Here is a 13,266-nt window from a genome sequence, read left to right as displayed (position 1 = left end):
TTGACATTCAATGGCATTACCATCACTGAATCCCCCACTATCAACATCCTGGGGCTTACCATTGACCAGAAACTGAACTGAACTAGCCATATAAATACTGTGGCTACAAGAGCAGGTCAGAGGCTAGGAATCATGTGATAAGCATCTCACCTCCTGTCCACCATCTACAAGGCACAAGTCAGGAGTGTGATGGAATACTCCCCACTTGCCTAGATCGGCACCCCATCCACAAACAATCACTCCCTCCGCCATCGTACAGTAGCAGCAGTGTGTACCATCTACAAGATGCACTGAAGGAATTCACCGAGGCTCCTTCGACAGCACCTTCCAAACACATGACCACAGCCACCTAGAAGGACAAGGGTTCCATGGGAACACCACTACCTGCATGCTCCCCTACAAGTCACTCACCATCCTGACTTGGAAATATATCACCGTTCTTTCACTGTCACTGGGTCAAAATTTTGCACCTCCCTTCCTAACAGCACTGTGGGTGAACTTACACCACATGGACTGTAGTGGTTCAAGAAGGCGGCTCACCACCTTCTCAAGGGGAACTAGGGATGGGCAATAAATGCTGGTCCAACCAACGAAGCCCACATCCCGTGAATGAATAAAAAAACACTATCTCAGAAGGATCTTACAAATTAAGAGGCGGGGTAAAATACAAACATGTTCATCCTCCAATATGCAGATCTGCCAAGTAGAGACACCATGATAACCTCACATCAGCTGAGGTGGACGGGTCATGTTGTCAGGATGTCTGACTCGAGGCTGCCCAAACGGGTGGCCCTACTCAGGGCTACACCAGGGAATCCACTCACACGGGGACCAAACAAAACATTTCAAGGACAATCCCGAAGCCTCCATGAAGGTCCTGCTCTGTTAACATCAACACATGGGAAGCAGATACCCAATCATGGCCAAAATGGTGACTCAGCATCAAAAATGGTGCCAAGACCTTCCAGTCAACAACATCAGCCACGGAGAGAGAGAACAGCAAGAGACAGGGAAAGAGTGGGCAGCAGCTTGAGCCAACTATCCACCACCATCTCTAAGGGCCGATAACTGATGTTCCTCACTGTGGGATAGCCTGTAAGGCTAAGATAGGACTCGTAAACCAACACCGAGATCTCCCTGCCGCCCAGCTTTCCACAAGAAGGAATCATCTTCGACATGAGGAATTGCTGATAGGGACTGTGAATGTGATGATCAAAGAGTTTGTTCTAATAAAGCATTGGTTAAATAAGTACATACCATATTGATGCTGAGGGGTCCATCAGTATAGAATTGTAACTCAGTTTCAGCGTCATGTTTCTCATGGTTGTTTTTATTCTTTCACAGAATGCACTGCCAGAGGGAGTATGGTGGAGGCAGGTTCAATTAAAGCATTCAAAAGGGAATTAGACTGTTATCTGAAATGGGTTACGGGAGAAGGCGGGGGAATGGCACTAGGTGAGTTGCTCATTTGGAGAGTCTGTGCAGATACGATAGACCAAAGGGGCCTCCTTCTGCATCATAACAAGTCTACGATTCTGTGATGTAGGGTTTCTCATCCCTAGTTGCTCTTGAGAAGACGGTGGTGAGCTGCCTTCTTAAACCACTACAGTCCTTGCTGTGTAGGTACACCCACAGTGCTGTTAGGGAGGGAGTTCCAGGATTTTGACCCAGCGACAGTGAAGGAGCAGCGATATATTTCCAAGTCAGGATGGTGAGTGGCTTGGAGGGGAACTTGGTGGTGTTCCATTGAATCGACTGGCCTCATCCTTCTAGTTGGTAACAGTCATGGGTTTGGAAGGTGCTGTCGAAGGAGCCTTGGTGAGTTGCTGCAGCGCATCTTGTAGATGGTACACACTGCTGCTACTGTGCGTCGGTGGTGGAGGAAGTGAATGTTTAAGGTGGTAGATGGAGTGCCAATCAAGTGGACCGCTTTGTCATGAATGGTGTCAAGCTTCTTGAGTGTTGTTGGGTCTGCACTCATCCAGGCAATTCAGAGTACTCCATCACACTCCTGACTTGTACCTTGTAGATGGTGGACAGGTTTTGGGGAGTCAGAAGCTGAGTTACTTACCTCAGAATTCCCAGACCATAAGACCATAAGATGTAGGAGCAGAAGTAGGCCATTCAGCCCATCAAGCCTGCTCCACCATTCAATGAGATCATGGTTGATCTGATAATCATCAACGCACCTGCTGAACTCGTATGCTAGCTTTTTGGGATTCATGCACGAGGACCCCCAAATCCCTCTGTGCTGCAGCTTTCTGCAGTCTTTCTTCATTTAAATAATATTCAGCTCCTCTATCCTTGCTCCCAAATAGCATAACCTCACATTTTCCCACATTATATTCCATCTGCTAAGTTTTTGCCCATTCACTTAACCTGTCTATATCCCTCTGTAGACTCTTTGTGTCATCCTCACTAATTATCTTCTCATCTATTTTTGTGTCATCTGCAAACTTGGCGATAGCACATTCATTTCTCTCATCCAAGTCATTAATTTTTATTGCAAATAATTGTGGCCCCAGCATTGATCCCTGTGGCACTCCACTAGTTACAGGTTGCCATCCCAAAAATGCCCCCTTATCCCAACTCTCTGTCTTCTATTAGTTAGCCAATCCTCTATCCATGCTAATATACTACCCCCAACACCATGGGCTCTTATCTTATTAAGTAGCCTTATGTGTGGTACCTTATCAAACGCCTTTTAGAAATCTAAATATATTACACCTACTGGTTCCCCTTTATCTATCCTGCTTGTTATCTCCTCAAAGAATTCTAACAAATTTGTCAGGCCTGATTTCCCCTTCATGAAGCCATGTTGACTCTGCTTGATTATATGTATTTCTAAATGCTCTGCTACTTTATCCTTTATAATAGACTCTTAACATTTTCCCAATGATGGATGCTAAGCTAACTGGCCTATAATTAGCTGCTTTTTGTCTCCCTCCCTTTTTGAATAAGGGTAATACATTGGCAGTTTTCCAATCCTCTGGGACTTTTCCAGAATCTAAGGATTCTTGGAAGATTACTACCAGCGTATCCAGTATCTCTGTAGCTACTTCCTCTAATATCCTAGGATGCAACCCATCAGGTCCAGGGGAGTTATCAGCCTTTAGCCCCATTTGTTTCTCTAGTACTTTTTCTCTAGTGATAGTTATTGTATTTATTTCCTCCCCCTCTTTTGCCCCTTGATTATTTAGTATTTTTGGAATGCTATTAATGTATTCTACTGTGAAGACTGATGCAAAGTATTTATTCAACTCCTCTGCCATTTCCCGGTTCCCCATTATTATTTCCCCAGTCCCATTCTCTAAGGGGCCTATGTTCACTTTGGCCTCTCTCTTCCTTTTTATATATTTGAAGAAGATCTTACCCCACGTTCTTATATTACTTGCTAGTTTACTCTCAAAGTTTATTTTCTCCCTCTTTATTATTTTTTTGGTCATCTTTTGTTGGTATTTGGAACTTTCCCAATCCTCCGGTTTACCACTAATCTTTGCCACATTGTATGTTTTTTCTTCAATTTGATACTATCCTTAACTTCCTTGGTTAACCATGGTTGGTTTATCCCCTTCCTAGAATCCTTATTCCTCACTGGGATATATCTTTGTTGTGAGTCATGAACTATTTTCTTAAACGTTTGCCATTGTTCATCAACCATCTTTTCTGCTAAACTCCTTTCCCAGTCCAATCCAGCCGACTCTGCCCTCATTCCTTTGTAATCATCTTTATTTATGTTTAGCACAGCTGTTTCCAACCCAAGGTTTTCACTCTCAAACTGAATGCTAAATTCTACCATGTTATGGTCACTGTTTCCTAGGGGATCTTTTACTCTGAGACTATTTATTAAACCTGCCTCATTACACGTTACCAGATCCAAAATAGCCTGATCCCTGGTTCGATCCACAACATATTGTTCTAGGAAACTGTCCCAAATACACTCTGTGAACTCTTGCTCATGGCTTGCCTCTGCCAATTTGATTTTCACAATCTACTTGAAGATTAAAGTCACCTATGATTAATGTACTCCTTTTTTACATGCCCTCATTATCTCCTGATTTATTCTCTGTCCTACAGTATAACTACTGTTAGACTATAGACTACCCCCACCGGTGTCTTCGTCCCCTTGTTATTTCTTACCTCCAACCATATAGATTCCGATTCAATATCATTTATTGCTATTGTACTTATTCCATCTCATACTGACAGCTACCCCACCCCCTTTCCTTCCTGCCTATTCTTTTGAAAAGTCACATACCCCTGAATATTTAGTTCCCAGCTTTGATCTCCTTGCAACCATGACTTCGTAATGGCTCTATGATCAGACCCATTAACCTCTACTCGTACTATTAATTCATTTATTTTGTTCTGAATACTACGTGTATTTAAATAAAGAAGCATTAATTTTGTCTTTTTACCATTTCACCGCCCCCCCCTTTGACTCTATTTTCTGCTCTTTTTTTAATGTTTGCACACTCTGTCCCTCCCTGTCACACTCTGGGTATCATTACCTAAATAGCTGCCCTGCAATGCTGCCATATCCTTTTGCTTTGTAAGCCTCTCCATAACCCTCCCCCCTCAATTTAGTTTCTGATAACTTATCCATCAGCAGCTCCCAGTTGATGAATAGTCCAAAGAAAGCAGCAGAGCAGAAGTTAATCAGACCTGCGTGTCCCTAATGTGCTTAATTGCTGTTTTCAAATGATATGTGCCAACGATTTGCCACAGTTATAATCCTAGCACAGAAAATAGAAACTTCTGATTGAGCAACACAAGGCAGTCAATTGGTGTTAAGGTGTCATGCAAGTGGAAAATCATTCCAATTGGTGTTAAATTTGCACCATATATGGTTACACTGAGGAAAACTTTAACCCCCATCTCCCAAAGAAAAGGTGATTTTGGATTGGCTGAAATTTTGTAAATCTCAAAGGCAATTAAGGATGGGCAGTATATGTTGGCCTTGTCTGCAATGTTGGCCCACGAAAGAATCATAAGAATTCGCAAACTTGAACTCAATTCACCTGGAACCCATTCACTTGTGTTTTTACTGGAGGTGAGACAGGACCCAGGCAATCGACTCTCTCCCAGAAACTCTTTCGAGTTATCAACAGTCACAGATTGCAACTCTTTTGAGTACAATCACAGTTCTTGGTTTCCGGGAGTGGGACATGAACCCACAACCCTCTGATTCAAAGGCGAGGGTGCTATGAACTGAGCCACAGCTGACACCTCCAACTCTCTCCCAGAAGGTGGGCCCCTCATTTAGATATTTTAATAAGTCTACGTGCCTCAGATGATTATCTCTACCAGGTTATCTGAGCCTCAGGAAAACCAGCAGCCAAAAGGAAGTGAATACTACTCCATTGCAAAGGTTAGTGCTTTTCCAGCGCATCTCGTGGACCCAGAGGAACACAAGTGCATCCCCTCAGCCCTCCCCAAGCTAACTTACTTCTTCTGTCCCTGTGATTGGACCTGCCCATTGATTCTTCTCCCCGAATCCTCGTCTTCGTCCCTGGTTTCTTTCCATCGCCGCAACGCCACCCTCCCCCTTGCCCGATAGTGGTCTCCCCCCTGGATCTACAAGGTATTCTGTAACCACCACCACCACCACCATTCCCCCCCACTCTCCCAACCCCTCACAATCTCCACCCCAGCACCGCAAACGTACCTGCTCCCAGGCTGTTATCTCCTCTTCAGCATTGTCTACCTGACAAGAAGCCAAGAGGGATTGCCAGGCTGAGAGGATGTTTCCTCTCACGGGGGGAATCTAGAACCAGAGGGCACAGTTTAAAAATAAGAGGCCTCCCATTTAAGACGGAGGTGAGGAGGAATTTCTTCTTTCAGACAATTCTTTTGTTAGTTTTTGGAATTCTCTTCCCTAGCGAGCAGTGGAGGCTGGGTCATTGAATATATCAAGGCTGAGTTAGACAGGTTATGGGCAACAGACAGGAAAGTGGAGTTGAGGCCACAATTAAATCAGCCACGATCTTATTGAGTGGTGGAGCAGACTCGAGGGGCCGAATGGCCTACCCCTGCTACTAATTCGTATGCTTTTAGGTTCAAGCTTGTCCGTCAAGCTGCTTCCTGGCTGGCGAGCTAGTAACTAGAGGTATTGTCCCTCCCCCTTGTCAATCACTCATCATGTGATGCGATCACAGGAGCTTCGACCAATAAGCTTATTGCGTGGGTAATCCTGTGGGGCGGGGCTTCTGGCGGAGAGATCGCGTTGAGCGTGCGAGCACCTTTCCATGTCCCCTAGATCAAGGCTAGGCGTTTCTCCATCAAACCTCCTGCCCCATCCACTCTATCAAAACCCTTTCACCACGGTTTGCTTTGTGTCTTCCAGAGTTGCTTTATGTGTTTTCCTGCATTCTGCAAAAATACACAAACCAGCTAGAGAAACAGGGTGCGACTCAGCAAGGTGAGAGTCTAGACACTGCTGACGAAATCCAAAAAATACTTCACTCCTCATCCATCATCTTGATGAGTGCAACACTCTTCCATTCTCAAAGAGACTAAATATAGTTTATAAAGTCTGAGGACAGCATAAATGCAGCCCAATACCATTAAATAAATCCTCTTCATGCCTAACTGTGATTCAGACAGAACTTCGACTGAGAAAATACCATCTATGCACGATGTAGACTGCTCGGGTCTGCCAGGTGGCATATTTAGAATAATAGTGTTTGGATGGATGTGTTATCCCGACATAGAGTAAGTTTTACGCAGGTTTGCCCAATTTAACAACACATGTGCAGTAGGAGGAGGCCATTCAGCCCCTCCAGCCTGTTCCACCATTCGATTGGTTGATCATGGCTGATCTGTATCTTAACTCCGTCTACCTGCCTTGCTTCCATTACCCCTTCAAGTCCTCATCTAACAAAAACCTATCAAACTCAGTTTAGAAGTTTTCAATTGACCCCCCTGGCATTGAATTGTGTTTTTTGGGCTGTGGGGGAAAGAGATCCAGGTGTCCACTCCCCTTTTGTGTGAAGAAGTGCATCCTGACATCATCCCTGAGTGGCCCCCCTCGAATTTTAAGATTTTGCCTCCTTTGTTCTGGACTCCACCCCCCCCACCACACCAGGGGAAATACTTTCTCTTTGTCTGTGCCCCCATCAATTAATCATTTTTAAACACCTCAGTTAGATTACCCACCCCCCCCTAATCTTCTAGATTGAAGGGAGTACAAAGCCTAGTCAATGCAACCAGTTCTCATAATTTAACCCCTTTTTAGATCTGGCCTCATTGTTGGGAGCATACTCTCTGTTTTTCAAGCTCACTAATGCAGGCTTGTGAGTTTGCTGCAGGCTACATTTCATCAAGACCGTTCACTTAAACAGCTGTGGAAAGTTAATGGAGCAACAATAGACACTTTAGTTAAGCGATTCATAATGAAATATTGAGTTGATGGCAACAAGCTATTTTATGTAGACAGTAAATCGAAGGACCAGTCCTTATTTAAACCATTACATGCGCCCCTACTGCAGGAATTACTGAAATGTTTTGGGACATGTTCAAGCCGAAACTCCGTGTAGAAGCTTACTCCATCTTTCAATCGGTGAGATACAGCTTTACCGGGTCAACGTGACACAACGAGGGCACGGTGGCTTAATGGTAAAGTTCACGGACTGTAATCCAGAGGCCGGGACTAATACTCCAGCATTGTGAGTGCAACTCCTGCCATTGCAGATTCAGTCAATTCATAAACCTGGAGTGAAATTCTAGTCTCGTTAATGGTTATATCACAGGGGACAATTCTCCCCATGCCGGACGGGCTGAGTGGGACCAGCAGGCACGGACAGGATCGCCGACCCTGCTGGGGTCCGCGCTGCCATGTTACGAAGGCCCCGCCCAGCGTAATGCGCGAGTCCCATGGACGGCGGGAGTGGGCGGGCGGTGGCGGGAGTGTAATGACCGCCGGGTCCAGTGGTGACCGATGAGTTTAAATGAGGCGCTGGCGGCCTTGCAAAGGCTGTTCACCACGGCCAGTCGAAGGGCTCACCAGAGGGCTTCTGGTGAGCCAGGCCAGACCAGGCAGGAGGAGGGTCGGGCAGCGGTTTTCGGGCCAGTGCCTAGCTGCCCTCCTGGAGGAGGTGGCAGCGGGACGGGAGGTCCTGCTTCCGAGGGAGGGGAGGCGGAGGACCCCCCTCCCCACCTGGGAGGAGGTGGCCAGGACAGTGAGCTCCCAGGATGTGTTGCGGTGCACATGGGTCCAGTGCCGCAAGAGATTCAACGACATCCTGCGCTCGGGAAGGGTGTGTACCTTGTTGGCAGAGGTTACTTAATGCAGCTGCCACCCTTTCCCCCCCAAGGAGCCACACTCCCGCCCCAACAACAACTCTAAGTGCAGTTACAGCATTGAATCCCTCATGGCTCATTTCCCTCGCTGGGTGTGCCAGCAGATATTGCCCTTGCCTAGTTCACCCTGAGAGGGTTGAGCTGAGATGGGTTCTGCACCCACAGCATGTGTGACACTGGCACCCAGAGTATAGATTCGGGGGCAAACCCAAGGATCTGCACCTAGGCGCAGTGCTGGAATTGCGAAGCATGTCAGAGTCAGGCTGCTGACAGGCTGGGAGGGGAGCTTCCAGGTGGTGGAGCACCAATCCAACTGCTGGCCTCTGCGCTCCACGTGCTTGTGCCTCATTGCTTTGCAAGGCTAGGCCGTGTGGTGCCAAATGTGATGGAGGCAGCATGTGGGCAAGTGGTGGGGGGTCAGCCCTGGCTTCTTTGTGTGAGTGAGTGGCAGTTGCAGGGTGAGGAAACACTGGAGCCCTGCAATGTCCCACTCTGTTTGGGTTGGCAGGGATGCGATGGGAATCCAGGTACAGGATGAACTAATCAATGCTCCTCTCTCCTTTTCACTGGAAGACGGCGCACAATTCCACCCTGCGGATGCAGACTGGCGGAGGCCAGGCCCAGTCGGCCATCGTGACTTGATTTGAGCAGCAGGCCATGGATCTGGAGAGGCGCCGTGTGCCCAGGTCCGCCAGCGTGGGTGAGGCTGGGGTGCCAAGGGCAGGTATGTTTGCCCAGCATGAGGTCACCATGTGTGTCCCAGCAGCCATGGCACTGCTGAATGATCAGTGATTGAAGTTTGCAACATGGGTTGACTATTGATTATGGAAGGATGAGCGCATAATGATCCGGGGGACAGGGATGCACATTGACATTGTCTCCATGTTAACTAATCAAATGTCCTTGTTCTTCCTTTCAGCATCACCGGAGCAGGGCCAGGAGGAGGAGGCAAAGGGCCCCCTCTCACACCAGAGGGCCCTGAACATTTCGACTCACCAGCGTCACACCATCTCTGCCAGGCAGGCACCAGCGCAGATACCAGCACCTCGGCAGGAATTAGATCATCAGCTAGTGTCCCGGGGCACAGCGGTGATGGCACATCACACTCGCTTGAGGTGCAGGCGGAGGCAGAGAGTGCCCAGGGCACCGGCAGTCGGAGCACTGCAGGGGACCAGGCACATGTTCGGTCGGTGGCTGATGATGAGCCTCTGGAGTCGTCCCTGAGGCAACAGATGCTGGAAGTCCAGCAGGGTACGCGGGAGGATCTGGCCGAGATACATGAGGCTATGCTTGGCATGGTGCCTGTGCTAGAGGAGTCCATGAGGAGCATCACCGATGCAATGAGCCACATGTCCGAGCGCCATGCTTCCTCCATGGAGACAGTGGCAACTCTCGTGGAGAGTCTCCTCCAGGAGACCAATCAGGGCTTCCTGGGGATGCGCTCTGACCTGCAAGCCCTCACATCGGCATTGACCTCAGCTGGTCAGTGCCAGCGTGGGAGATGGTTTGGGCGCCAAGTATCCCAGCTCGGTGCCCATCCCTCTATGGTGAGCAGGGAGGTCCGAAGCAACCTCACATTGGTGCAGGAGCTGCCTGTCATCTCTGCGGGCTCCTCTCAGGGTGCTCCAGATGAGGGCAGCAGCTCCTCCGCCCCTCTCCCAGTGACCGTATCATCCGGTGAGGCTGCGACGACAGGGGAGATGCCAGCTGTGGAACTGGCAGCTCCCTCCCAGGCGGGGTCAGCACAGGCTCCACGGGCCAGAGGATGTCCGCCAAGGTCATCGAGGCCAACAGGACAGCAGAGTCAGCAGCTGTCTCACAAGCCACTCCTAGCGATGGGGCAGCACTAAGACGTAGCACCCGTAAGCATAAATTTAAGGCATCTTAGGCACACCATGGGCTTCTTACTGGTGTTTTTATATTGCCCCAATATTAGTTCATGACCATTTGGTGTGATGTGCAACAACTTTATAATTTTTTTTTATGAACTTCATTTTGTTATGTCATTAAATTTTGATATGTGAGCATGGCTCAGGGTGACTCCTTTCTTCTGCAGGTGGACAGGAGCCCATGATGTTATGTTGTGTGACATTGAGATTTATTGACAAGGCCCTTAGTTAATGTTCCTACCCAGGCAGATGTTGCTCTCAGGTATCGAGTATGGAGCCTGCAGCCCTGGCGTGTATTGGGGATCCATCTATGGTGTTCTAGCTGAAGGTTCATTGGATTAAAGCCTCCCGGGTGTCCCTGCCTCCCTGGAGTACACTCGGGTCAGCGTCTACCCCCTCCTGTGCGTGCTCATCCTCGGACTCACTGCTGGACTCATTGTTTGCAGCCGCAGCCACTGTGTCGACGTCTTCATCGTCCACTGCATCCCCCCTTTCCAGCACAAGATTGTGGAGAGCGCAGTGTGTAACCACTATCAGCGACACACGATCTGGGGGGTACTGGAGTGCGCCCCCTGAGTGGTCCAGGCATTGGAAGCGCATCTTGAGAAGACCGATGGTTCTCACTACCACAGCCCTTGTGGAGGCGTGGCTCCTATTGTACCGCTGCTCAGCTTCTGTTCTTGGATGGCGGAGAGGCGTCATGAGCCACCTTCTGAGGGATAGACCTTGTCACCCAGCAGCCATCCATCAAGCTGGGCTGGAGCACTGAAGAGCCCCGGCACCTGGGAGTGTCTGAGGATGTAGGTGTCGTGGGAGCTGCCTGGGTACCTGGCACAGACTTGTAGAATCAGCATCCTGTGATCACACACTATCTGCACGTTCATGGAGTGGAAGCCCTTCCTGTTGACGAAGGCACCGGGCTCACCTGCTGGCGCCTTGATGGCCAAAAGTATACAGTCTATTGCACCCTGGACATGGGGGAAGCCAGCAATGGCCGCGAAGCCTCTGCCTCGCTGTGTCTGGCTGGTCCCATCCCAGTGGTGGTGGATGAAAGTCAATGCACATCTGAACAGAGTGTCTGTCACCTGCTTGATACAAGCTGATTGGGAGACTCCGCAAAGATCACCCACCAAGCCCTGTGAAGAGCCAGAGGTAAAGTAGTTGAGGGCAGCTGTGACCTTCAGAGCCACTGGCATGGGGTGTCCACCCACACAGTTAGGGGACATCTCAGGGCCAATCACCTGAAAGATGGAGGTGACTGTCTCTCTTGAGAGATGGAGCCTCCTTCGGCACTGCACCTCAGACATATTGAGGTAGCTGCTTCGCCGCCTGTAAACCCTGGCAGCAGGATAGTGATGTCTTCTGCAGCCCCTTCTGCCTTGGACTTCCTCTTGGCCCTGCACCCCTTGTGCCTGTGCCTCTCCTCCCAAAGGTGGCTCCCCTGGAGGCTGAATGTGCACTCCTGGCCTCCTCCATCTTCTGGCCCTCCCTCCCTCCTCAGAGGAGGTGCCTCCAGTGGTTAGCACAACTCCCATTCCCATGCTAAGGGAAGGCTTCCTGAAACCTGCAGGCCCCAGAAATGACCTTAACTGTTGAGTCCTGACCTGAAGCCAGTTACCCCTGTCCAAGCAGCTGTGAAGAGTTTTGAAGTATTCCTGCTCACACAGACAAGTATCAGTAACTTTGAAAAATTGATATTTGACAGAGCACACTCGCGACCCCACTCACCCTTCTCATCCCGCCTGTGGATGAGGTTTATACAAACGTGTTCTACCCACCTGCCCGTTGCACCCGTGTGACGTCCTGAAGATTGCACGGGCCTGGAAAAATAGCAGACCATTGCTGCCTCAAGGGCCTTCACTGGGTGATCAATTAATGGTGGGCGATGTTGCGCGGTGATGTCGGGACGCTCGCCTGACGTCACCGCGCATCACTTCACGCGTCGGCATGCAGGGCCCACCCTTGCACGCCAACAGGAAAATCCTGGCTATAAAACAGATTGTTGTAAAAACCCATCTGGTTCACTAATGCCCTTTAGAGGAGGAAACCTGCCGTCCTTACCTGGTCTGGCCTACATGTGACTCCAGACCCACAGCAATGTGGCTGACTCTTAATTACCCTCCGAAATGGCCTAGCAAGCAACTCAGTTCAAGGGCAATTAAGGGTGGGCATCAAATGCTGGTCTTGCTAGTGACGCCCACAAGGATGAAACAAAAACATAATTATTTAATTTTTAATATATACCATTGAAGGGCTGGAACAGAACAGTTGGCCCATCAAGCCTGCCCCACAATCTTGATGACCAAAGTATTGTGACTAAAAATCTTCTCCCGCCTCTTTTCCCTTCCACACGGCCTCACCTTCCCCCCTCCTCTGCGAAGGTGCAGCCTCTTGGGAGAGGTAAAGCACCTAATAGTAACAATTGCATTTACGTAGCATTGTTAATGTCATAAAATATCCCAAGGGACTTCATCAAACCAAATTTGGCACTGTGCCAAATAAGGAGATGTTAGGGCAGATGATCGAAAGCTTGGTCAAAAAGGTAGGCATCTGAAAGGAGGAAAGTGAGGTAGGGAGGTGGAGTGGTTTAAGGAGGGACTTCCAGAGCTTAGGGCCCAGGCCAGCGAAGGCATGGCCGTCGATGGTGGAGCCAATAAAACGAATAATGCTCAAGAGTCAAAGATCATCAGGAAAGATTCATGTGTGATTTACTAAGGATGTCAGGGATAGGATTAGATTAAAAGATGAGTCTTATAAATTTGCAAAGAATGGTAGTAAGCCTGAGGATTGGGGGTGTTTTAGAAACTAGCAAAAGGCCAGCAAAAAGTTGATAAAAAGCAAAAAAAAAGGAATGAGTAAACTAGCCAAAGATATAAAACAGATTGCAAGCAAATTTGCAAGTGTACAAAAAGGAAGAGAGTAGCTAAAGTAAACATTGGTCCCTTGGGAGCAGAGACAGGAGAAATTAACATAGCAAATGAGGAAACAGAGGAGACATTGAGCCAATATTTTGTATCTATCTTCACAGCAGAAGACACAAGTTACATATCAGAAATAGATGGTAATCTAGGGATTA

Source organism: Cetorhinus maximus, chromosome 4, assembly GCF_964194155.1.
Source record: "Cetorhinus maximus chromosome 4, sCetMax3.hap1.1, whole genome shotgun sequence".
In the NCBI taxonomy this organism is placed as follows: Eukaryota; Metazoa; Chordata; class Chondrichthyes; order Lamniformes; family Cetorhinidae; genus Cetorhinus; species Cetorhinus maximus.
The sequence above is the reverse complement of the archived record's forward strand: the minus strand, read 5'-3'. Positions refer to the sequence as shown.